Raw genomic sequence first — 24,879 nt, 5'->3', positions numbered from 1 at the left:
GGAGAAGTTTCTGCCAGTACTCGATTTTACACTCTGCCATGCAAATGGCAGGTTTCAGATAGAGATCTTTCTTTAGCTTGGCTTCTAGGATGAGAGGACAAGGGGAGCAGGCCACCAGAGAGGAGCCATAGTGACTCTCAGCCTATAGGTAACATGAATGAAGAATAAAGGTCGGTTTGGGTAAATCACTGAGAGGTTGGGTAGGTTTGTTATCACAGCCGACTTATACGATGATAAACATAATAGATAACATTTATGGAGCTTTACAATGTGTCAGACACTATTGTAAATGCTTTATATGTTTCTGTGAGGGAGTTGTTGAGTGAGATCAACATTTAAATCCATAGACTGGGTAGAACAGGGTACCTCCCATTATATGAGAAAGCCTCACCCATTCGTTGAAGAAAGCCTGAATAGAACAAAAAGCTGACTCTCCCTCAAGTAGAACGTCATTCTCCTGCCTTAGAAATGGGCAGTCAGGTCTTCCTGACCTTTGGACTCACACTGGGATTGGCCTTGCAGATTTTAGACTTGCCGGCCTCCATAATCATGTGAGCCAATCCTTTATAATACGTCTCTAGGTAGGTAGATAGATAGATAGACAGATCTATTGGTTCTGTTTCTCTGGAGAATTCTGACTAGTATACGGTTCAAATACCTAGGGACTTTTCCCATCATTAGTGAAATAATTTGGTCCCAAATTAATATATCTACCAAGGTTCTAGCCGCACATGCCATTGGATGTGTATGTATGTGTATGTACATTGAATTGGACAATTAAATTCACGAACTTTCCACTGTACACTTCCATGGTGGACAGTTCGTGAATTTGTCTGATATTTCATATATGTATGTATATATATATATATATATATATATATATATATATATATATATATATATAAATATAAATATTTAAATGTATATACACACACTATACATATATTATGTATTTATATTTAAATAATTTCTGAGGTAATCCTAATTATCCTCAATTTGTGGGTGAGAAAACAGGGTATAGGAAGGTTTACCTAAGGTCGGATAGCCAAGAAGTACATAGCTGAGATCAAAATAGATCAAACTTAAATGTGCATGACTCCCAAAGTGTAAGCTGTTAATCACTACACACAATACTGAAAATAAGCTTCATTTCATGGTGAGCAAACCTGATGTGTCCTCCTAGCTCCATAGTCTCATCTTTCACCCAGTGTTGCCTGAATTATGTGAGTTATATATTGGTCCGTCTTATATCACATATTATTGAAGAGACTGCCAACATTTTAAGCATCTATTACCTGACTATTTTAATGGAGATGCTTCAGATAGATTGCCTCTAAAGGCGGTCTTACTGAATTGTGAGAGTTGGACATTATTTTCCCCAACTTTACACACGTGGACACGGAGGTTCAAAGAAATTAAACAGCATGTCCAAGTTCAAGCATTTAGGAAGTGACTGAGTGGGAGGTGAACCCAGGCCTGGCTCCTCTCTTCTCCTTACATGTGTCCCAGAAATGAGTCCTATAACACCCAGTGCCCTCAAATGTGCTCTCACCCAACTATTCAAATTATTTCTGCTACATTTCTAGGATCAGATGAGACAAAGGGGCATGTATCGGGCATGACTATAGCCTCTAGAGGAGGCTTCTATAGGAAAGGAGAGGGCATAATATAGACTCCTCCAGAATTTTGCGCAAAGTCCTGACATACATCCTGAGAAGCAGCAATAATGAGTGGTTAGGAGCTTAGACTCTGGAGCAAGGTTACCTGGGTTGGCATCCCGGCCCTGTCATTTACCAACTGTGTGACCTTGAGCTATTTGCTTAACCTGTCTGTGCCTCAATCCCCTTAACTGTAAAACAGAGTAATAGCAATATTTACCTAATCGTATTTTGTGGGGATAAAATGAGTTAGTATATGTTTTAAAAAAGGGAACTTGTGACTCACACATATTAGGCTATCTGTAAGTGTTAGCTATTAATATTGCTAATACCAATACTTCATGCTCTTATTTGCAGTTTATGAAACCACTTAGAAAATACAAATGTGTTGCTAAATTTTGACACCATTCTCACTTGATAGGTAAGTAATCAACATTATAAAATAGTAACATTAAGCTATTGAGATTTTCACACAGATGAAAGATAATTTATCTCTTGCAAAGGAGAAAGTACCAATATTATGGAGATACAGGCATGGGTCATGTGAAAATATAAATAATATAAGCATAAATATTTAAAAAAAAACACTAATGGTAAAATATAAATTGATATTCTCTTCTTAGATAAATGAAGTCTTTCAATTGAAAACTGCGAGAGGAATGAGAGGATAGACTATACATTGATGTTTAGTAAGTGTATTTTATTGCCTAAAATTTACCTTTGTGTCCCTGCACAAAAATGAACTCTGGTGGATAGAGCACTGAACTAGGAGTCAAAAGACCTGAGTTGTTATTCTGGATATATTATTTCACCGTTGAGCAATTTCAGGGGGTAATGTTCTTTACCCCCGAGAAGGCAAAATAAAAATAATAGGAACTCTGAGTCACTGTTGGCCCAGCTCTTCTCCACACCTGCTGCATGATAGTAGGCAAGTTAATCAGCCTGCATGTGAGTGCCAGATGAAGATAGAAACACATATATTGTACGAAATGTTTTGCAAGTGCCCAACAGAGTACACTCAACAAATATTTGTTCCCTTGTCTCCAAATCCCGCTTTTCTCACCTTAGTCATGTCTATGTCTGTATTTCTATAATTTCTGATTCCAGGCTGACTTTATTAAAGAAGTTGCTAAGGAGGTCTTTTGGCAATTCCTATCCCACAGTGCTTTTGTTTCTTCTTGAAGCAGCTGAGTTTTAAAGGTACTGTAGGTTTTGGCAAAGGTTCTTTACATCCCAAATGTATCCTTGAATAATCAAATGGAAAGAGACCAGCTTCCCACAGCAATTTTTGTGAAGAGAATTGCTGTGATCAAAATACCTCCTTTAGTGAATGACCTTTCTGATAAGACTAAATTAAAATGATTTAAGTACTCATTATAGGTTTACTTAGCTCCCCAGTGGATTATTTCAGGCTGCAGCCATTGAATATTTGGATGACATCAAAATCAACATTCTGGGAATAAACACTGAAACACTTCCAAAAAAATTTCCCTAATGGTTTCAGGTGTGTCCTTTCAGAGAAATAGTGTTTCATCTCTGAATCTAAGTCAAGCCATCAGCACCATTTACTAATAATTACCTTCTTCTCCCCACTTCTATTTCTACCTCTAATTGTCAAACATTTATTGACAATACTTTACATCCAATTGTAAAATTAATGTGTGTCACTTTTATGCCAAGAAGACAAAAAGCACTGTGCAAAAACCAAATGACAATCATCCATTTAAAAATATTTGAGCACGGGACCGCCATCTTCCAGTAATTCGTCAAAATGACCAACACAAAGGGAAAGAGGCGAGGCACCCGCTATATGTTCTCTAGGCCTTTTAGAAAACATGGAGTTGTTCCTTTGGCCACATACATGCGAATCTACAAGAAAGGTGATATTGTAGACATCAAGGGAATGGGCACTGTTCAAAAAGGAATGCCCCACAAATGTTACCATGGCAAAACGGGAAGGGTCTACAATGTTACTCAGCATGCGGTTGGCATTGTTGTAAACAAACAAGTCAAGGGCAAGATTCTTGCCAAGAGAATTAATGTTCGTATTGAGCATATTAAGCACTCTAAGAGCCGAGACAGCTTCCTGAAACGGGTGAAGGAAAATGATCAGAAAAAGAAGGAAGCCAAAGAGAAAGGTACCTGGGTTCAACTGAAACGCCAGCCTGCCCCACCCAGAGAAGCACACTTTATGAGAACCAATGGAAAGGAGCCTGAGCTGCTGGAACCCATTCCCTATGAATTCATGGCATAAGTGTAAAAAAATAAAAGACCTCTGTAAAAATATTTCTCTTCATTGAGGAGTATGGCGTCCCCTCCCCCAAAGAAATATTTAAGGGAAAAAAAAAATAAATAAATAAATAAATAAATAAATAAATAAAAATATTTGAGCATCTACCAAACACTGTTCTAGGTGCTGGTGATAGAAAAAGAAATTAAAAATAAACAAACAGAATAGACAAAATCCCCTGACTTCACAGGTATATATTCAAGTTGGGAGGGGATGACAACTAACAAATGAATATATTATATAATATATTTGACATTGATAAATGTGATGGAGAACTATAATGCAGGGAAGGGAACCGGAAGTCTGGTAGCCAGAGAAGGGCCCACTGAGAAGATGCTATTTGAGATAAGGTCTACGTGAGTTAAGGGACAAACATGTGGCTGTTGGGCAAGGATCGGGCACATTTCAGACCAGGGAAACAACAAGTGTAAAAGCCCTGAGGTGGGATCGGGCTTGGTGCATTTGAGAAATGTCAAGGAACCTGAAATAAGGAGTAAAGTGTGGAGGATGAGGATGGAAGGATTATAGGTGCCCAGATCCTGAAGAAAACTTCCCCAGTCATTGAAACTACAAATGCCAAAGCAGGTGAACAATAGTGAGCACTTGGTTGTTTCCTCCAAACACCAGCCTGCCCATATTCTGTTAGCATCAATTGATTCCTAAGCGTTAATGTATCGCCATCCCTTCTGATCTTCTACTCCTCATATCTACTTATTTACTAATTCATTGTTAGAATCTTAAACTCATTTTGATAAACTGTTAGTTAGCATCTATATTGTAAGGTGCTACAGACATAGGGATAAACAATATGCCCTCAAATATGAAGGCAAAGATGCACCAAACCCTGTTTCTTTCTCCCGTGAACACAAATCTTGACTACATTTCCCAGGCTCCCTAGCAGTCAGAAAGGGCCACCGCCACCTGACAAAGTTTTGATCAAATGGAATGTCAGAAGAAGTGATGTGCTTCATTTTTAGGCCTAGCCCCCTAAACACCTCCCTGGAGATCCCTCATGATCTCTCTCTTTCCTTGTCTGCTGGATAGATACAGAAAATCCGTGGGTAACTCTGAACCTCAGGAAATGTTTGGGACCATTCAGAAGGTAGGATCTGAATCTGGGGTCCTGGAAAGTCTATATGAAACAGACTTTTCCTGTTCCACCCCTTTCCACCCACCACACAAATCTGGACTGTGAAGGGAGATTGAAACGGATCTTACTGCAGTAAGCCATTGAGATTTGTTTAGCAGCCTGCATTGATTATTATAAGAAGTTACCTTCTAGTGGAAAAAAGATATTTACAGCATTGGTGATAAGTGCTATGGTAAGTAAAAGACACAGTTCTCTGGGATTAAGAATGAAGGGCTTCTATTCCATATGTCAGGAAGATTGGGGAATGTTTCTAAAAAGAGTGGAAGCTTGTGTCAGGATTTGAAGAAAGGGTAGCATTGACCCAACAAAGAAAGTGCGACAAAGACATTCCTTGCAGAGACCAACATGTGCAAAGGCACAAAGACACAATAAAACTTGCTGTGAGAACTATAAAAAGTTCTGGACTGTAGATTACGGTGCATGGGGGTGAAAATAGGATGGATAGGTAAGGATCAGATTTTGGAGACCCTAAATACCACCCAAAGGAGTTAAGACTTCATCTTGAATGAGATGGAAAGAGAAATAACATGGTCAAGCTCAATCCCCACCTTCCTCCTTATCTCATTTACACTGTCTCAGCTTCCCTGTGCTTCCCCACCATTAACTGTGTCTCCCTTTAACAAGATGCCCATGATCTCAGTATAAGCTCTCAGAGGGCAGGCTCTCTCTCTTCCTCTAATTTGGTTTTCAGGATATGAAGTAGGCATCCTACGTATTTATCATATTCAAATCAAGAAAATACTCTAATTATGTATAGTCTTTATGCATAAGTAAAGCAGAAGGAAAAAGAGTAACTTCAGTGGTGTATCCTATGCTGCCTCTTTCCATGGCTGGGGGAGAGAGAAGAGTAGGGTGCTTATGAGATGCCGCTGTATCCAGCAGCTACATAACTCTCCAGTTGTGGACATTTCACAACAGCTCACTCACAATTTCAAATTCGGCTTTGACTGCCTCTGATAGCACAACAATCCAAACACCAATACAAACCACTGCTGATTAAACGCGCGCTGTGCACTTTGCACACATTGTCACTAATCACAATGCCAGCTACAAGACCAATGCTCTTCTCTCCATTTTACAGACGAGAAAACAGCTTACATGAGTTCAAATTCACATAAATCCTGGTGGAGCCAGGATTTGAACCGAGATCTGCCTGATCCAAAGCACCTGCTTTTTCCATCCCATCTCTCCCACCCTGACAGTATAGGAGCAAGCTCAGTGTTTTAGTGAGTCTGGGGGCTCACAGTTCAAAGCGCCATTTCTTTCAAGACTGGTATTTTATTGAAAAATTCCTACGAACTTAGTAATTTTCTTAACATCAGGGCTTTTTAAAATTTCTTTTTAATTATTACTTTCACTGTTTTCATTATTTACCATACGGAAAAATTATAAATGCACAACCTCCTCTCAGCACGTCTTTCATAACCGTCACTCACCATGATTATCCTGGGCTTGCACTCCTGGCATCAGGCCATACATCCCTACAGCACATGCCCCGCTTGTTGGTTAAGAAGCCAAACACTACATCGGGCAGCCTTATCACCCACTTTAAACACTTCAGGTATGTACCTGGAATGATACCATTCTTAACCCTGCAGCTGCATTGTCTCTGAAGGCTTTACAACTCTGTAGATGCCCTACAGTTGAAAGAGCAAGACAACAGGTCTGGGGAGGAGATTAGCTGAACAGTCTTCTGCTCTGGGGACCTGTTGTCATATAAACACTGCTGAAAATTCTTGTCTCTGCCAAACAGAAGAACTTTTCTCTTGGCTACTGCTCATGTATATGAATCCTCAGCAGAGGGAGGAAAAAAAGGTAAAATTAAAGGTAGCTTGTATAGAAAATTCTGGAAAGTTACAAATTCTTTTGCAGACACAGTCTAGCAAGTTTCACCACTTTTTCAATGACTGGTGTGGGCTTCTCCCCTTGGTTTAATCTCGGCTTCTGAAAAGTCATCTGAGTCAATCACTACTCCGCGAACAGACTTCAAAGTGATTAGAGGAACTGAGGGAAAGACAGCTGGCTTCAAACAAATTTGTGAAATTAGATGTTTTGGTTTTTTTTTTTGTGTGTGTGTGTGTTTTTGGTCCTTTTGTAGCTGTATCTCTGTCCTCCCTTGATGAAAGATAAGCTTCAAAGGCAGAGACTTGAGTCCATATCAAGTTCTGTGAATTTGGATGGGTTTGCTAGTCATCCAGATGGTTTATAATATTCCCCACCCTTTCAGCAAATCTTTATCGCACATCAATTGTATTCGAGATTTGATTCCAAGTTTTGATGATATAATGGTGAACAAATCAAGGTCCTTACTTTAAGCAGCTCATTGCAACATAAGTACTCCAGTGTAGAAAGAACTTTGGTGAGACTAAATGCAGGATGCTCTGTTAGCTTAAATGGGGTGCCTCGTCAAATTATGCCTTTCAGAAGGACAGAGAAAGCTTCTGAAGAGAGTTCTGAGTCAGCCAAAACCTAAACAATGAGTTGGAAAGATACCGATAATACACGCTGAGAAGGGAGGGTAGACAAGAGAGGGAGAAAGAGAGAGGTCTATCTGGTAGATTAAAAACCAAAGATAAATGAAAAGTCACCAACTATGAGGTTGTCTTAAGTATCCCTTTGGCTCAATATAATACGTTTATGTCTCATACTCACTCATTTCCATCCATCTGTTCATTCATTGTGCCAAGAACTATTCTAGGTGCTGGAGTTATACACATGAATAAATCATTTTAAGTAAGTGGAAATTGATGGACAGGACTTCCAGTAAAGCTCCTTAAAATGGAGACGGACACCTGACACACCACTTTTGCCATCCTTTCTAAGTCTTCCCTGTGATCTGGAATGCAGATTTGATAGCTGAAGTCTCATCAGCCATCGTGGGCCCTGACATGACCTTGGAGATGGAAAGCACAGGCTTGGAGAGGAAAGCAGGGAGAAAGCAAGTCTGATTGTCATGGAGCCGCCTTCCTCCAAATTTCTTTCACATAAGAGAGAAATAAGTATTGTTTCATTACTATTATTTGGGGTTCAGACTATACACATCTAAACCAAATCCCAACCAATGTAGAGAGGTAGCATGGTGTGGATTCACAAAGGATATAGACAATGGAGCTAGACCTGGATTTGAATGCTGGCTCTGCCAAATACATCCTGTGTTTCCTCCCATCAAAATGGGACCTATGTTACAGGGTGGATAAAGGGATTGTAGATATTACAAATAAGTACCTAGCATATGGTAAGTGTTCACTAAATTGTGGCATTATTATCTGGGTTGGTGGAAAATTTTTTAAATATCTTAAGCCTAAAAATAGAAAATACTAAAAGCCATAGCTCTTAGCAAAACACCCTGCTAAAGCAATGAAGACTGTGACAATTAGAAATAGGAAATCATCTGGGGATGAACTAAACAAAAATTGGAATTGAAATTAGAAAAATTACTGAATTAAGTATATTTCAAATTAAACTATCACCTTAACCAATATAATAGTCTCTAAGATGTTTAAAAAGATAACTTATGGGGACTTCCTCACCCATTATTCTACCCTTGTCAATTTATGTTAAAAGTCATACCATCTGCAATTTATTTACCATAACCAGAGTAATCATCAGCCTGGGGACAGAAAAAATTTAAATGTTGTTTTGCTCTGTTCTGAGGAACACAGGTAACAGCTTTCATTTACTTTCAAAGTTAATTAGTTTTGGCCTTAGGCCCAGACCCAGAATCACCAGTTCTTTTCACTCAGCTGTTTGCCAATAAGCAGAAGAGTCTACAAGAGATGGAAGATGATGGTTACAAGACACACATGCTGTAGGGTTAACTCTTAGGCAAACTTTTTGAAAACTGAAAGTTACAAAACAGTGACACAGAGACAAGTGTCCATCTAGATACGTCTATCTTTCTACATTCTTTTTCACGAAGACTAAACATATTACTTATGGTGATACTGTATTCTTCAGCAAACTCTACTGGGGAAATATTTGTGACTCCAAGTCACTTTCTGATTGGTAACAGTTCCTCACACAGCCCACTTGGTTCAAAAGCTTAAATTACATGGAAAATGCTTCAATAGAAGACATTTTGCCTCCAGGATGAGTTATCATGATTGTGATATTACATAGATGAACAGAGTATATTCAATAAATATTTATAGAGTCTTACTAAGTCACAGGCACCGTGATAGTTTGTCCTCCCTTCTAAATGGGTGATTCTCTCTCCTGTTAACTGCAGACTCAGACATTTCTTCAACCTTCTATTCAAACTTCATGGTATTATTACACTACAGGTTCAGGCATCTCTTAGCAACATTTTACACAAGACACAAGTGGGTTGCAAGCATGGCTGATCCTGTTGACCACTTTGACATGCTCTGTCACTTTGGATGGGATGAAAGGGGTCTTACAAGAATAATAATAATAATAAAATCATTTGCAACTCCTCAATGACCTGATTTCAACCTCTGACTTGAAGAACAGAAACTAGCTATGAGTTAAGCTTCATGACTGTAATATGTTATTATGTGTTCATAAATATGTGTATATTACTTTTGTGTGTGTGTGTCTGTACATGACTATATGCCTTCACTTTCCTTAAAAAGGTTCATCTCTCATCTCTAAAGTCTATGACTTCAAACTCCACCTCACTTAGCTCCTGAGCCAAGCCTGAATAAGGCTGTCCATACATTAATGTATGTTTCCCTCCAGCTAATCAAAATATGTTGGGCTGTCATCCACTTTGTACTCTGGAAAATCCCTGGATTTATGGAGGCTCCACAAGGGGAAACCTGCCTTTGATCCCTACAGCAGAAACCCAGTATGTAACATCTGGTCTTCGCCTCTCTTTCCTCATGTGCACAGTTACAACTGGAAATCAGAAATAAATCTGACCTGCTCAGTCAGAAATTCAGTGATCGCGTCCAACCCTGCAGCCCCTCTGTCCAGGGTCCTGATTTTGCTGCCTATGTTTCCAGTTCCTGCCTGGGTTCCTGTTCTTAACAGATGAATGGATTAACTGACTACCTCCATTTCAATACTAGTGCCACTTGGAATACTTGGCCAACCACAACTTCCTAGATTAGACCTCTTTAGGTAACAATGTGAAATTCATTGTACCCTTTTGGACATTGCCAGTTGGGAGGCTGACCTTCCTCCTTGGGAAATGGCCCAAAAGCCAACTTTGTCCATGTCACCATTGTCTCCCTCCTCTCTTTGCTAGTGATGAGACGGAAGTTACAGCATACTTGTCAGCTACGTCTCCCTGAATTAAGACACTATATATGGCACTATACTTATGTTCACATATCTGAATAGCTGTAATATGAGTATATATATATATGATATACTCATACACACCATTATATATATACAGACTCTCAAAAGACTTGCAGCATTATGGTACTTGTTTCAGAAAACACCATTGCCTTAATGAAACCAGTCATGAAAATAAGTCTCTTGGGGTAAACACCAAAAAAAAAAAAAAAAAAAAAAATTAGGAAAGAGAAGGTATAAATGTGGTGATGGCTCTAAGAAGCAGGATTTGTCTCCTAGGGAGGCAACATCACCTTTAGCAAATAATGGCAGAGGCTGTGGGAAGGATCCCCATGCCAAAAACCTTTCCCATGAGGCCCTAAGATGCCTTTGTATAAAACAAGGCCTGCCATTCCACAAGTGCAATTCAGACTTAAAACCCAAATGCCTCAGGGAAGCCTAGGCAGCTTGTTATAATCAATAAATCCTGGTAGTTCCTGGGCATATGTCTTTTTTCTTCTTCTTTACTGTAGCTTATGAAGGAAGGAAGGAAGGAAGGAAGGAAGGAAGGAAGGAAGGAAGGAAGGAAGGAAGATGTATTTTCCGGTTCCCATAGTACAGCTAATGACACAGTTAATTTTGCTTATTTCTAGAAACCGCCTAATCCCTGATTGATGTTCACTAAATAATTGACATTTAAAGTGACAATATTTTTCCCTTCTTCAATAGCCAACATTTCTATCTCACTCATTGTTCCACCTCTAACTACTTTTCACAGAAGAAGATTGAGTTACTGGGTCCTGGATGATGGCCATTGGTCTAGGTTTTCAGACTGAGTTGAGTTAATTGCCAAATGTCTTATGCACAGGGAATTTGGCCTCTTCCCCCAACTTTCTATACCCCAATCAGTGAGAGGTAGGTTGCTGAGTATGTATTCCTCCTCTAAAGACTCTGTGTCCCTTGAATAGGTTGTTCCATTTACTAGTTACAGTGGCGGGTCCATTGGAATCTCACAAAGAGCTACATCCTCCAATTTGGCCCCCATTAGTGGCAAAAGTGGTATTATCATTCTTCTCCTGATGACTTGTTTCTCAAATGACCCAGAACCCAGAAAGGGAAGATGAGAGCTATTTACTCTGCCCAATAAATGATATAAGAGCCTTTCTAACGAGCATCATTTGATGATGGGTTGGTTTTTCAAGTCTAGGAAATGAAGGGCCACCCAGAACGTGAGGGATACTTCAGACAGAAAGGCTGGAAACCTGAAGGAAATCATTGACTTCATAGCCATCCCTTCCCCTTCCCCCTTTACTTTGACTTTTAAGGGGATCTGTGTTTCTGGGGATTCTAAAATAAAGCTCTTAATAAATGCCCATAAAGGCAAAACAATGGAAACCCAGAAAGGTTAGATGACTTTCCAAAGACCACATAGCAGACCTGCAACTGGGACCTATAAGGCCCTATATCACAATCTAAGACCCTATTATTAACTTCTACTAATAAAGAAAAAGTACAAACAATGTCAATGACAACAACAGTTAAAGTAGTTAATACGTGCAGAGTATTTATTCTGGGCCAGGCACACTTCTAAGTGCTTTGATATAGTGACTAATGCATAAAATATTTTGTGACCAATGATGTACCTGATTCTGTACATGTAGCAAATAGCAAATACAGGCGTGAACAGCAGATGTAGCCCTGTCTTTACAGCCTAGTAGGGGCGGCAGACAAACATAATGTACTTATCTGCAAAACATTATTTACTTTATACTGTAATACTTGCTCAGAGAAGCATAGACAGAATATAACAAAGGCCTGAGACTTGAAGTGTAGGAACAAATTAAGATGTGGGGAAAGCAAGAAATAACGTTCCAGGCAGATGAAACAACATGTGGGAAAATCCTGCAGCAGAAAGGGACCTTTGCAAAAGCATGGCTGGAGGTGGTGACAGGAGACAAAGACGGAGACATGGAATGGGAGAGATCATGAAGAACCATAGAGGTCATAAAAAGAATTTAGTGTTTTATCCCAAGAGTAATTGAAATCCATTGGAGGGTTTCAAGCAGAAAACTGGCACGATCAGATTGTATTTTGAAAAAATATGCTAGTAATTTGATAGTGATAGGAAGAAAAATTTAGGTGCATGACTAAATTTGAGGGGGTGGGAATCATAATGACTTGGGTTAAGGTATTCATTAAAGTAGGTTGTATAAAGGTGGGGAAATACGTCTGTTGTAATTTCTTTTTGAACTGTGTGTACTCCATCAGTAAGGGCATGCACAACATGTATGCATTTCAGGGCACTCTAGTAGTTTCCCTTACACCTGTTTATGAGGAAATTTTAAAACTTCATAGTCCGGAACTCTCTTGCTCATTATAATGATTTTGGGAGGCATTAAATAAATTGGTGAGATCCTTGTAATCCAGTAAGAGCATGATTGTAAGAAAGAGCAATGGAAAGAAAGTAATATTTCGCTAGTGACCAGCCTTGAACAAAAATTTCTTATTACCTAGAAATTAGAACTATTTGCAAGCCATTTATTATGATAACATTCCCGCACAGAATTATTATAAACTGACGTAGAACGTTCACATTTCTACAAAACACCATTTCAGTCCTACCATTTAAAAAGTCTACCAACTCAGAGCACATATATAAAAACAAAATTAGTCTAATATTCATACAAAGCAAAATTCTTCCCAGACTGAAGAAGGCTTCCAACTCTGCAGAATGCCATTAAGTTTCATGGCAATTAATGAGTTGCAAAACTCACTCGTAACAAATCGTCTCCCTGAGGATTCATTAAAAGCCTCCCTGGAGAAGCAGGCTCTCTCATCCAACCACATCTCTTCCATTTACCGCCAGATGGTGAGAGTCACACCAGGCCCCCATCACTGCTTTTCTGTTCCTTTCTCTTAGACTCTGGACAATGTCATCTGTTCCCAAGGGTTTGTGAATCATGTGGAAACTAATGACACACATCTTTCTGGTGAGCTCTGACTTTTCTCTTTGGATGTTATTTTGCTCATCAAGAGTGACAGCCGTCCCCCACCTGTTTTCAGCCTAATATGCCCATGACTTAACTGGCATGCCAGCGAGGGGAGGCATGTATTTCATACCGCCATTAAGGAAGCAGAATGTGGAGGTGATTTAAAAAAATGTGGAATTTGGAATCTAGCAGATCCTAATTTGAATTCCCATCCTGGCACTTTTTGGTGACTTAATCTTTGACAAATTCTTCACTTCTAGGAGCCTTATTTTCTACATTGGGACATAGAGAAAAGACCAATCCTTCATGCCTACTATGAGGCTTAACTAAGATGTTAAATTTAAGATCATTTCTGATACATACTAATTCCTGAAAAATTTGTAACTTCTATCATTGTCATCATCACTCAGCAGCTAGCCAGCTTCCCTTTGTAAATATACATTTATACCCTAATTTAATAGAGTGTGTGCATGGTGGCAGAGGTTACTGTAATGGGAAGCTTTTTGGTCTAGAAATGAACAGAAATGAGTTCTAGCTCCTTCTCCTGTCCTGGTAGCTATGTGCCTTAGGTACATTATCTAAATTTTTAAACCTCATATTTTGGGGGTGGGGATATGGAAATAACAATACCTATTGCATAAGTAAGTTTTGGGAGTTAAATAAGATTATGTATGGCTATGTAAAGTATGTAGCTACATGTAAGAAAGTTTCTATTTGAATCAGTTGTTTAGGATGAAAAATGTATATTTTCAAAGAAATGATATGGTAAATGGCCGTTAAGTTTACAGACTAGCCCACAGCAACACATTCGCCTAAAGCATAGCTTTAACACCATGCATTTGCAATGGAAAAATTATTCCAAATCCACAGCAATGACTCCAATAAGAGCAGTTAAATAAAGGAGAATAAGAAGGACTATATGGTTGAATAATGAATCATGATTTGTTTCAAGTGCTGATGCTGAAAGAAAGAAAATGTAATAAGAGGTATCTGCAGAGGCTGATAAACATATGGAAGTTCTGATGTCAATAAGGGGATTTTCAGACTGTGGAGAATGATGACTGATTCCAGCTGGCTTTTTCCAAGGAATTTTGGATTGTTTCTTTCTCAGAGTTTTAGGTACAAAATGAAACAGAGAAATAGAAGGTTTTCCTGAGGTAACAAGCAAGAATGAAAGCTATCAGGGTAATAATAGGAGGGCAAGAAAATATGGATATTCATGTGAAGGATAGTTACCTCACGAAGAATCCCCAGAATTGTGATAAGTGATACACAGAAGATTTGCAGATAAAGGCAAAAAAAAGTTCTTATAATAGTGCATCTACTGAGAGTTTACTATATGCCAGGGCTTCTTCTAAATATTTACCATGATTTCAAGTTATTTAATCTTCGCACTTAGCCAAAGATGTGGTGTGATTGTGGTCCTTATTTTATAGATGAGGAAACTGAGACCCAGTTATAAATACAGTAAGTTGTAAAACCAGGATCTGAACCTAGACAGTCTGGAGCCAGAGCCCATGCTGTTATGACAAGGCAGAAATATTGGGTCTGCGGTTATTTATTCATGTGAAATATTGATATCACAGATATATACAGGTACATACGACAGTTACAGTTTTTGCCTTCATGGAGCTCACAATTGAGCTGTCCTACTGAGCCAACAGGGGTCCCTGTGCATGGACAAAACATGGTTGCCCAACAACACTAGAGGAAGGCACATCAGCGTTCCAAAGGAGCGATCTTAGAGCCATTTCCAACTCTTCACTTCTTTGCTCTTTATGTTATTAACATCTCTCTCTGTGTCCCCTGTCTCTCTGTTCCAACATATGCTCATAGACCCTGTTCAAGCTATGGTCAACTTTCTTCCTCCCCAGACTTCCTCCAGGCAGAACCCCTGAGTCATCTTCAAAGCTGTTTCCACCAATCCCAATGGTCCACTTGCCCCTGTAACAACTCTGTTTTGTTGAGAAACTTTCCATCACAAAAGGACTGTGACCCTTTGCCTCATGCACTGAATATTAGTACAAAGATAATGATAATCTCTTAAAGGCAATCATCATCCTTTGGACCAACACCCTGCCTCCTCACCTCCTTATAATTCCAAGGTGAATCTACCCCTTCCTAAAGTGCTGGTCCTCTCAGAAGGGGCACTCTGTTGTTGTTCAACCTGATCTTAGGATCCAGGAGATCCCTTTAATTGGGGCTAGAGAGGTTGGCATTTATTCAGTTAAAATCTTTCCTAAATTTTTATCTAATCTGATGTAGTAAAATAAACGTTGGCCTAGGAGCCAGACATACTTAGATTCACATGTGTGCCCTTCTACTCCCTAGCTGTGTCACTGTGAATAAAGTTAACCTCTCCATCAAGTAGGGGCTAACACCACAGCTTGGACCACGGGTGCTGTTCTCTTTGCAGGTCCATCATCTTCTACTCCTTATAAACATGATCCTTAGTCTGTGCTTTTTTAAATGACAGAACTCAAGTTGACGACACAGAGAAAAGCAGATGCTGGTCATTTGGTTTTGCTTAACTGTTTCCAGTCGATGCCTTGTATCATTATAATTATGTATCTATCACACATTAAATTTATTCTGCAAATATTTATCAAGTATCTACTATGTTCCAGGCTCTAGTCAGGACACTGAGAAACAGCAGCCAACAAACTGTATTAATATCTATTAGAACCACACTGCGACTCAGATCACAGGACTTCACTGGAATGAGTTCATTTAATTTACTTTACATAGTTTCCAGGACCTCACTTTTCTTTAAATTTAAAAGCCAATTTGAGAAATGTATTCAGTAATCACACTGGAAAACAGTGACTGCTGGTCCTAAGGATCATTTAAAATAGCCTACTCCCCACAACCCTTCTTCACCTGATTGGAGGGAAGAGGGGATATCCGAGAATATGTGCCTATCTCTATGCTACATAATTTATCATATTTATTTATTTTTTAAATTTATCGGGGTGACAATTGTTAGTAAAATTACATCGATTTCAGGTGTACAATTCTGTATTACATCATCTATAAATCCCATTGTGTGTTCATCACCCAGAGTCAGTTCTCCTTCCATCACCATATATTTGATCCCCCTTACCCTCATCTCCCACCCCCCACCCCCCACCCCCCTTACCCTCTGGCAACCACTAAACTATTATCTGTGTCTATGAGTTTCTGTTTCTCATTTGTTTGTCTTGTTCTTTTGTTGTGTTTGGTTTATATACCACATATCAGTGAAATCACATGGTTCTCTGCTTTTTCTGTCTGACTTATTTCGCTCAGCATTACACTCTCAAGATCCATCCATGTTGTCACAAATATTTACTTTTGTTCCTTAGAAACTCTATGAAGTAGAAAATTTATAGATGGACAATCCAAAGTTCAGAAACAGTAGTTGGGAAAGAAAGCCACAAAGCTGCTAAGCCAGACCTCTCTAGCTGCTTGCATACTGTTAGTTTGTGATTTCAAAACAGAGACTGTACAATGGCACGATTTAGGGAGTCAGGGTTACTGGCTTGAGTGTTTGAACATGAAGTTTTATGCTCACAATGAGTGGTTCCAAGGTCTCTTAATGGCAGAATAAAACTTCAATACACAGAAAAGAGGAGATGCTGCGCTTCCAACTATCACCTTTAAATGCTTTCAATTAATGCCTTGGATCTCTGCAGGTGGGAATCTGCAGATGAGACAATCCATCTGCACTCAGTAATCACTCCACTTTACTGTCCTAGACTCCTGGCTAGCCGGGGCAATTAAACGCATGCCCCTGCTGGGATTCAGACGCAGTGAGTTTTGCTGCTTACTTGCAGAAAAAAGCAGAGACCTGTGTGAACAAATGGTACCTTACAGAAAAGCCCTCCCCTTTCCCTTGCTGACCTTTAGGCCTAAACTTGTTGCTAAGCCTTTATGGAATATTGCTGTTATAAAATGGCCCTGCTAAGAGCCAATTTCTATGACAGGTGAAGGGAGCTGGGGAAACAGTAGACTTGATTATTGGAAGGAAGCTGGGACATTGAAGACATTCAGAGAGAAAGCTGGGGATGGTTTCTCCAACAGGATAAAGTTTAGTAATTCATTAGGTTGTGGCATGTCAACTATGTCTGCTCAGCAAATAAAGTCAAACCAATAACTGAAAATTAGGGGGAAAGCCCACCAGAAAGACAGTGTACTCATTTATCACCCTTTTACAACATATAAATCTGAAGATGACAGAAATTTTCTAAATGCCATGGTGTCGTGCAGGGAGGCCTGCGGGGTCTCTGCTCCCGCTCCCCATACAAGAACGCAGGACATGGTGAGGCCAAAAAGGAACACCCACGGAGCCATAGGTAGGGGAGTCATACCACTATAGTCTCGCTGGCGGCACTATACTCTCACTGGAGGCTGGATCCACACTGTCCGCAAACCGCCATCCACGCTTGCCAGCCCAGCCGCCATCTTCTTGCTAGCCCCCATTCTCTCTCTTCTCTTCTTCTCTCTGCTAGCGTAGCCACAGCAGTTATATTAGTGGCCAATGGCTCACTGGTTACAGCTGACGGCCAACTAGCCACAGCTGATGGCCATGCAATCACAGTTGGCCATTTACTACCTGAGCCAGCACCTGTCTATGTGAGGCTGAGAGCCTGGAAACTACTTTCTGGGGCTCTGCCCCCACACATGGTGTACCCAGGGGCCATCATAAAACCCATAGTGCAGAGAGGGCATGACTTATGATGAGGACTATTTACCCAGTTTCCCCAAAAATAAAACCTAGCCGGACAATCAGCTCTAATGCGTCTTTTGGAGCAAAAATTAATATAAGACCCGGTCTTATTTTACTGTAATATAAGACCAGGTCTTTAATATACTATACTATACTATACTATACTATACTATACTATACTATACTATACTATAACATAATACATACTATAATACTGGGTCTTATTTTACTATAACATAAGACTGGGTCTTATATTAATTTTTGCTCCAAAGCACGCATTAGAGCTGAATGTCTGGCTAGGTCTTATTTTCGGGGCAACACGGTATGTAGGGTGAGCTCAGTAACAGCTTCGTTTAAAATGGGACAGTGCACAAAATGAGGGAGCTAATAAAACTGTTTAACCCCTATTGGGAACTAATATGTATGGACTTCTTACGTGTCAAGTTTATACCATGTAAAGCATGGACTTAACTCACTCAATGCTCACTCCAGTCCTATGGGGTAGTATGATCACCATTCCTCTTATATTACTGATAGGAAACTGAGGCGCAGAGAAGTTGAAGAACATGCCCCAAATTACTCAGTCGCTAAGCAGAGAAGCGGAGATCTGAAGCCAGGAAGTCTGTCTCCAGAGTTTGGCCAAAGCTGGACCAGACTAAGATTCGGTTGTTGCAATCTCTGTGAGGGTCACCTGTGCAGGAAAGGCTCATCTGTCCATGCTACTGAGATGCTATTTCCCTCTAGTCAGGCCTACAGACAGAGGAAAGTCATTGCCATGCTGCTTTCAAGATAGTCTGATGCAGTGAAGGATGCCCCAAAGCATAAATCGGGAGACTGGAGTTCCAGTCTTCATGTAGTCCCTTGCTGTCTATGTGTCACCAAGTCTATCACTCTATTTGACAGCTGTGATAACAATAAGGATAAAAGTACCTGCTCTGCTGACTTCAGAGAGTGGTTGTGAGGGCCAAATGAAGCTATTGTGGGAAAGGGCTTTCAACACTGTCACACAAAATGCAAATATAAGGAATGTTTTGATTCTCTCTCAACAGGGGCTCTGTGAGGTAGCTGACAAGGGAAGGGTCCTGGAAAGGTCCTGGGGAGGGGGAGCTCAGTGCTGCCCCAGGGCTTGCCTCCTGTTGTCAGTATTAACCTTTATTTAGATGTAGTTTCTGACTAGAGCTGACAGCTCTGGGAGAAGGCTGGTGAGAGTTTTGACATTGGACAACTATGCTAACCACCCTTCCCCACAAATCCCTTAATCTGCATGGCTGGGGCCTCGGGACCAGGCCCTGCATCTTCAGCTCTGGTTTAGGCTTGGGACCAACCTAATAACGTAAATCGGAGTCCTCTAGGGAGCCCTTCCTCTGGACTTCGATGACGCAGCAGTCAAATCGCCAGCTGCTCTATTGCTCTGATCTCAGGCCCTCCTTCTAATAGGTCAGAGTTGCAGAGAGCAGAAGGTCGGGGCTTTAGAAACCTGTAGAGAATGTAAATTCTAATACCAGATCTGCTATCAGGTCAGTTTTAAAGAAACAGTGCCAACTTTCTGAATGTCAATTTTCTCTTCATTACAATGCAGAGATCATTCGTGGCTGCAGATCAAATTAGTTTAGGGGATTCACAGTGGGGTCTCTGAAAACATACAAGGAACACTGAAGCTGGGGTCTGAAGGCTGAGTGGAAGTTATCCAGGAGGAAGAGAGGGACGCAAATTTCTGAGAGAGGAAAGTGCTTGGTGAGCACAAGAAGCAGAGGGTAGTCTCTACCATATGGTAACTGAGCAGAGAAGGGTACAGAAGGAAAGACATGTCAAAGAATCAACTTTAAAATGTGCTTCAATATTATGATCAAGGAGGAGAATTCAAATGCATTGCAGGTGCTCCTTGGTTTGCTTAGGGCTACCCCCACTGTCCCAGACTTATCCTTCTATAACTATGAGCTGGTGAGACTTCAATGGAGATTCAGAGGCCCCTGCCATATTAAGCCAAATGTTGCCTGTGTGGTCCCGTACGTTCTTCACTGCTTTAGAGACAAGTACTGGTAGAAAAGTTGAAAGAATCCTGGGCCAAATATTTGACTTCCACCCAGGAATTTAACCAAGTACTATCAGCTTGTAGAAGAAACAACTGCCCTTGCTATATCAGCAGTCAAGGAACAGGGATTAACTAAGAGGTTTCCACACGATGTTTATTAGCCTCCAAACGACCCAACCACTGGAGGCTTTGAGGACTCTCAAATAAGCACGTGCAGCTGGTAGGAAATGAGCGGACGTCACAGCACCATGCCATTATCTGCAGGTGCACAGAGAGCATCAATTAAGGCAATGAGGCAGGGTTTTGAGGACGGAGGAAGGGTTTTGAGAAACAATTTCATTGTGAAACCAAGCTTCACAATGTCATGTTGCTGAGCCCAGAAGACAAGGAGAGGGTCCTTGATGTGAACAAGTAAGCTCTTGACTGTTTTTCAAAATATCTCAGCTATACATATTGACTTATTTTTAGAGGCAGGTTTCAATAAACATCTATACCCACAAAACCAGGAACAAAGCATCTCAACTTTACAAATTTCAAATAGAAAGCATCTGATTTAGCCTGGATGAATACATATTTTCAGTCCCCTAAGCAATGTTTCATGCTGAGATTGCCTCATGAATAAAAAATGTTTCGGAAACGATGGTTTTATTCCATCTCAGATATTTAATCAGACATCAGATGGAGCATAGGTGCAACGTGTATTTATTGTCTACTTTGGCCACAATATCAAGGACTCAAAAAAAGAACTGGCAGGTATGAAATGACAAGCTGAGAAGTAAAAGCTAACTCCCGTGTAGCATTTAGCACACATCTCTTCCTTGGTCTTGCCTTGAGTATTCATGTTCTTGGTCTCGGCCAGGGTGTTTGTCCCATCCAGTTTGCTCCCCTCACACCATCATCTCTGTTGCCAATGTCTTGGCTTCCTTTGCACTTTCTTTTTCTTGTTTGCTGTCTCAAAATATAGTTTTTAAGCTTCTCCACCACACGCACCAGTACAAAGGGTGTCTAAGGCTTCACACAGTATGTCTTAGAACATATTTATGGACAGGAGGCATACATCACAACCATGGCAGGACGAGCTCTGCAGACACTGCTCTAGGGTTTGGTTTGTATGAGGTGTTGGGAACATAACCTGAACATGTGAGTTAGACCTAGTTTCAAATCTCAACTCAGTCATTTCCAAGTCATGTGACCTCTGACAAGCTCCATAATCTCTCTTAGATCTATTTTGTCTTCGGTCAAATGGGGATAATCGTTCCCATTTCACAGGATTGTTGTAAGACTTCCGTAATACCCCATAAATAAATCATCATGGACAAGTCTGGGCATAGAATCATTTTTGTTAAATATGACTGCAAACTAATAGCTCCGTTTTCTTTTTCTTCCCACTCAATGACCTTGAGAATTTCAGATGATGAGGTTTCTAAAGATTGTTAAGATTTAAAAAAAAATTTATATAAGATTTTTATCTTGTTAAGGTGGTTATACTGCTAAGTTTAGCATTTTATTTCTTCATGATTCTCACACCGACATTAACTCGTTCATCCTCGACAATCCTTTGAGAGAATTACAAGCATCCACAGTCATCCCATTTGAGAGACATGGACACTGAAGGCCAGGGAGGGGAAGTGACTTGTTCAAGGCTACACAGCTGGTTCATGGCAGAGCCGGAGCTGGAACCCCAGGCTTCTGAATCCTTATCCATCATTACTATCCTACCTCAGTTTGGGGAGCTCAGAAATCCCATGAGTTCCTCGAAAGCAGCATTTGACCTTTTCATATTTGTATCCTCATTATCAAGCCAAGTTCTTGGAATTTATCAAGCCAAGTCCTTGGAGATGCTCAACAAATCTTGAATGAGTGAATGACTATCCTTTCTGGAAGCATTAATAGTGAACTATGGTGAACCCTATATATAGAACCTATGGATTATCCTAGGATTGTTAGGCCAAAAAGTTCCATTGTCATTCAAGTAGCTTTGCAGAAAGAGGGCAAGCTGAACCAAGTACAGCCCATTTCACAGACCAGCAGGTAATCAGCTTCCTCTGTTCTTCCTACACATATATTACCCTTTCTTTCCTAAAGCTCTCTCCTGCTATGGCAAGCTATATAGTGTTATCTGCCAGAGGCATTAAAAGTTTCCAAATAAATGAAAGGCACATTGAAAGGGAACATCAGCAACATGGCAGCATTTCCAAAAATTGAAACACATTTTGAAGTCACCTTTCATTCTTTATTTTCTGTATTTCTCGGGCCAGCAATTCCAATGCCTTTTCACTCATTTACACGAGCGGAAGCACTGAACAGAGATCTTCCTTTAAGAACAGTGCCTCATGGGTCTGTCAGTCATTTTTGTGTACAAGAAATTTGGCTCAAGCCAGAAGCATATGGGCAGGCACTCAGCCTCTGACTCCAGCTCTGCCTGCTTGCCTAAGGTCAGACATGAAATGCTGCCTGCGAGCGTAGTTCTCCAGAAGAGGCTGTCAAATCTATGTCTCCTGAGGTAAAGGCCTCCTTCCAAAAGCACAGCATGATTCTCTTTGAATCATTTTTGAATACCTGGCTCCCTTGTTAACATCAATTTGTGGCACGCGGTAAGCAGTCTTTTCACCATGCTCTGTGCCTGCAGATCTCTAACAAATTACCCAGACTCTAAAAACCTGGAATTGTTTTGGTTTCTCACATTCTAGGACTTTCTAAAGTAGCCTATTCTTAGGTAAAGTACTATTCTATTTACTGACATCTCATGGCTCTTTCCAATCCTTTAAGTAACATGGTAGTAAAACACTGAAAAATTAAGTTATGAGGAAATTGAACTACGTTTTATCTCACCTCATAACCAAACTCTGGATTTAAAACAATGGGCCCTGAGGTTTGTTTTTCGGTTTTTGTTTGTTTGTTTGTTTTCCTATGCTAGACCATCCAAAATATGAGAGCAAGAATAACCTTAATCAGTAAGAATTCTAGAAGTTGATAGTGAATCCCTACATCTCATAATTAAAATCATACTCCTTACTTTCTTGTATCTAAGAAAGCGGCCAGGAGGGCAGGTAGAAGAAGCAAGACAAGGTACTGTCCCTGTGTCTTGCTTTCTGTGACCAGTGGCATCTCGTCACTGGCTCCAGCTCTGTTAAACAGGCCTGCGGTGGTTCCAGATTCCCACAGTAGACCCTGGCCCCGGGCCCCTCCCTTTGGCCCTCCAGTTTAAGAGTGGAGTGTCTTTCTACTGAGGTTAATCTCTAGGTTGTCCAGCCATAATCTGTTTGTTTCTTCACTTTTCCCATGGATTGTCCAATTTATTCATTTTATTATATTCCTTCTGTTTCAAAACTTACAATGGGTTTCTGTTTTCCTTATTGGACCTTGATATACATTGTATTTCATTTTTCTTTGCCTTCTACAAAATATTGTGTGAAAATGGAAAATTAGAGCCAGACATACGTGGTCCAAATTCTAACTGCTTCTGCTGGAAGAAATAACCTAGCCTGAGACTCCGTCTTCAGTTTCTGCTTTGGTTAATTATAATGATATAACTTATCTTACAAAATTGTTATGGGGATTAAATGAGAATACAAATGAGCATAAATCCCTAGTGCACAGTGCCCAATAAATTCTGAGTTTCTCCAAACAGTTCTTTATACACTTGATGGAATACTTAAACTCCATTCACTCAACTTTCAGTATACTTTCCTATGTAATATTTTCTAATTCCTATATGATTTCCTCAACTGGTATCATTTACTGTTCTAAAATCCCTCTCCTCTTTTCTCCAATTTATGCTATGAATTTCTTCAAGCCTCCGTGCCTTCTTAAATGAACTCTGTTTCACTCCCATGACTCATTCAAGCTATAGCCTCCGGGTGTTGAAAATGAAACAGGTCACTAAGACCTCCTGCAACATTTTTTAATGACTAATATCACCTTGTTTTCTACATATCAGGTGTCATTTTGAGTAAATCTGTTGAGGCTCAAAACTATAGTTACTATCAATTTTCCCTAGCTCATAAATATATACATTAGATGCCAAAAAAAAGAAAGTTCAAAGAAAGAAAGAAAAAAATTGTGCTAGTTATTGGGTGAGATAAATATATAATCAGGAGAATAGTGTTTGTCACAGTTTTGCCCCATGAACTAAAAACTGGGGATGAAAGCATTTCAGGTGCAAACACATACTACACCAGGTAGATGCTATAGCATCGCACGTAAGTACTGCACCTCACAGAGGTGGTGTTTGTCTTCTGGCGAGTGCAACTGACTGCCATACTCAAGGATGTATCAAGTGTGTGTGTGAGAGAGCTGAATGGTAACAGAAGACTTAAACAAGGGCCCCAGGCCTCAGATTGACTTTGCTAAAGAGAGACATTGATTAGACATCTCCTAGCTCTTTCTATTGTTTGATAGGGCAACAGCAAACAACCTAAGAATAAGAAATATTTAAAGTATAGAGGTAACTTGTGTTGGGAAACCTACTAAGCATCATAGACATGAGAAGACCCTGATGTAAAGCAGGAAATAGCTGTCTATAGGCCCTTGATCTTTCCCATATAAAAATGTTAGTTCTCACCACTGCCCACAACTTTTATAGTGCGTGTGTGTGTGTGTGTGTGTGTGTGTGTGTGTGTGTATCTTTATTTTCTTAAAGTGCAGACAGAATGTTATAGAGAAAAAAGCACAGGAAGTCAAACCCCTGAGTTTTAGTACCCGTCTTTCTCCTGGGCCTGTGGCAAGACACTGGGCCTCTGCTTCCTCTAAATGAATGTCCACCTGAGTATCTGCCATGAGTATGAGGCTTCTGAGTATATATCTG

The 24,879-nt window shown here is 40.1% G+C and overlaps 1 protein-coding gene and 1 pseudogene across 17 annotated transcripts in view; one reads left to right on the top strand and one right to left on the bottom strand.

The window, feature by feature from the left end:
- The window catches only part of DLG2 (discs large MAGUK scaffold protein 2), a 1,894,072-nt gene that overhangs the window by 1,088,821 nt on the left and 780,372 nt on the right, over nucleotides 1-24,879 (bottom strand). The gene's annotated exons all lie outside the window — the stretch shown is intronic.
- On the top strand, nucleotides 3,399-3,944 carry LOC109443406 (large ribosomal subunit protein eL21 pseudogene; annotated as a pseudogene).

The sequence above is a fragment of the Rhinolophus sinicus genome, chromosome 14 (assembly GCF_057876585.1).
Source record: "Rhinolophus sinicus isolate RSI-liver-muscle chromosome 14, RSI-T2T, whole genome shotgun sequence".
In the NCBI taxonomy this organism is placed as follows: domain Eukaryota; kingdom Metazoa; phylum Chordata; class Mammalia; order Chiroptera; family Rhinolophidae; genus Rhinolophus; species Rhinolophus sinicus.
Note: the sequence above shows the minus strand (reverse complement) of the source record. Positions and strands in the feature narration are given on the sequence as shown.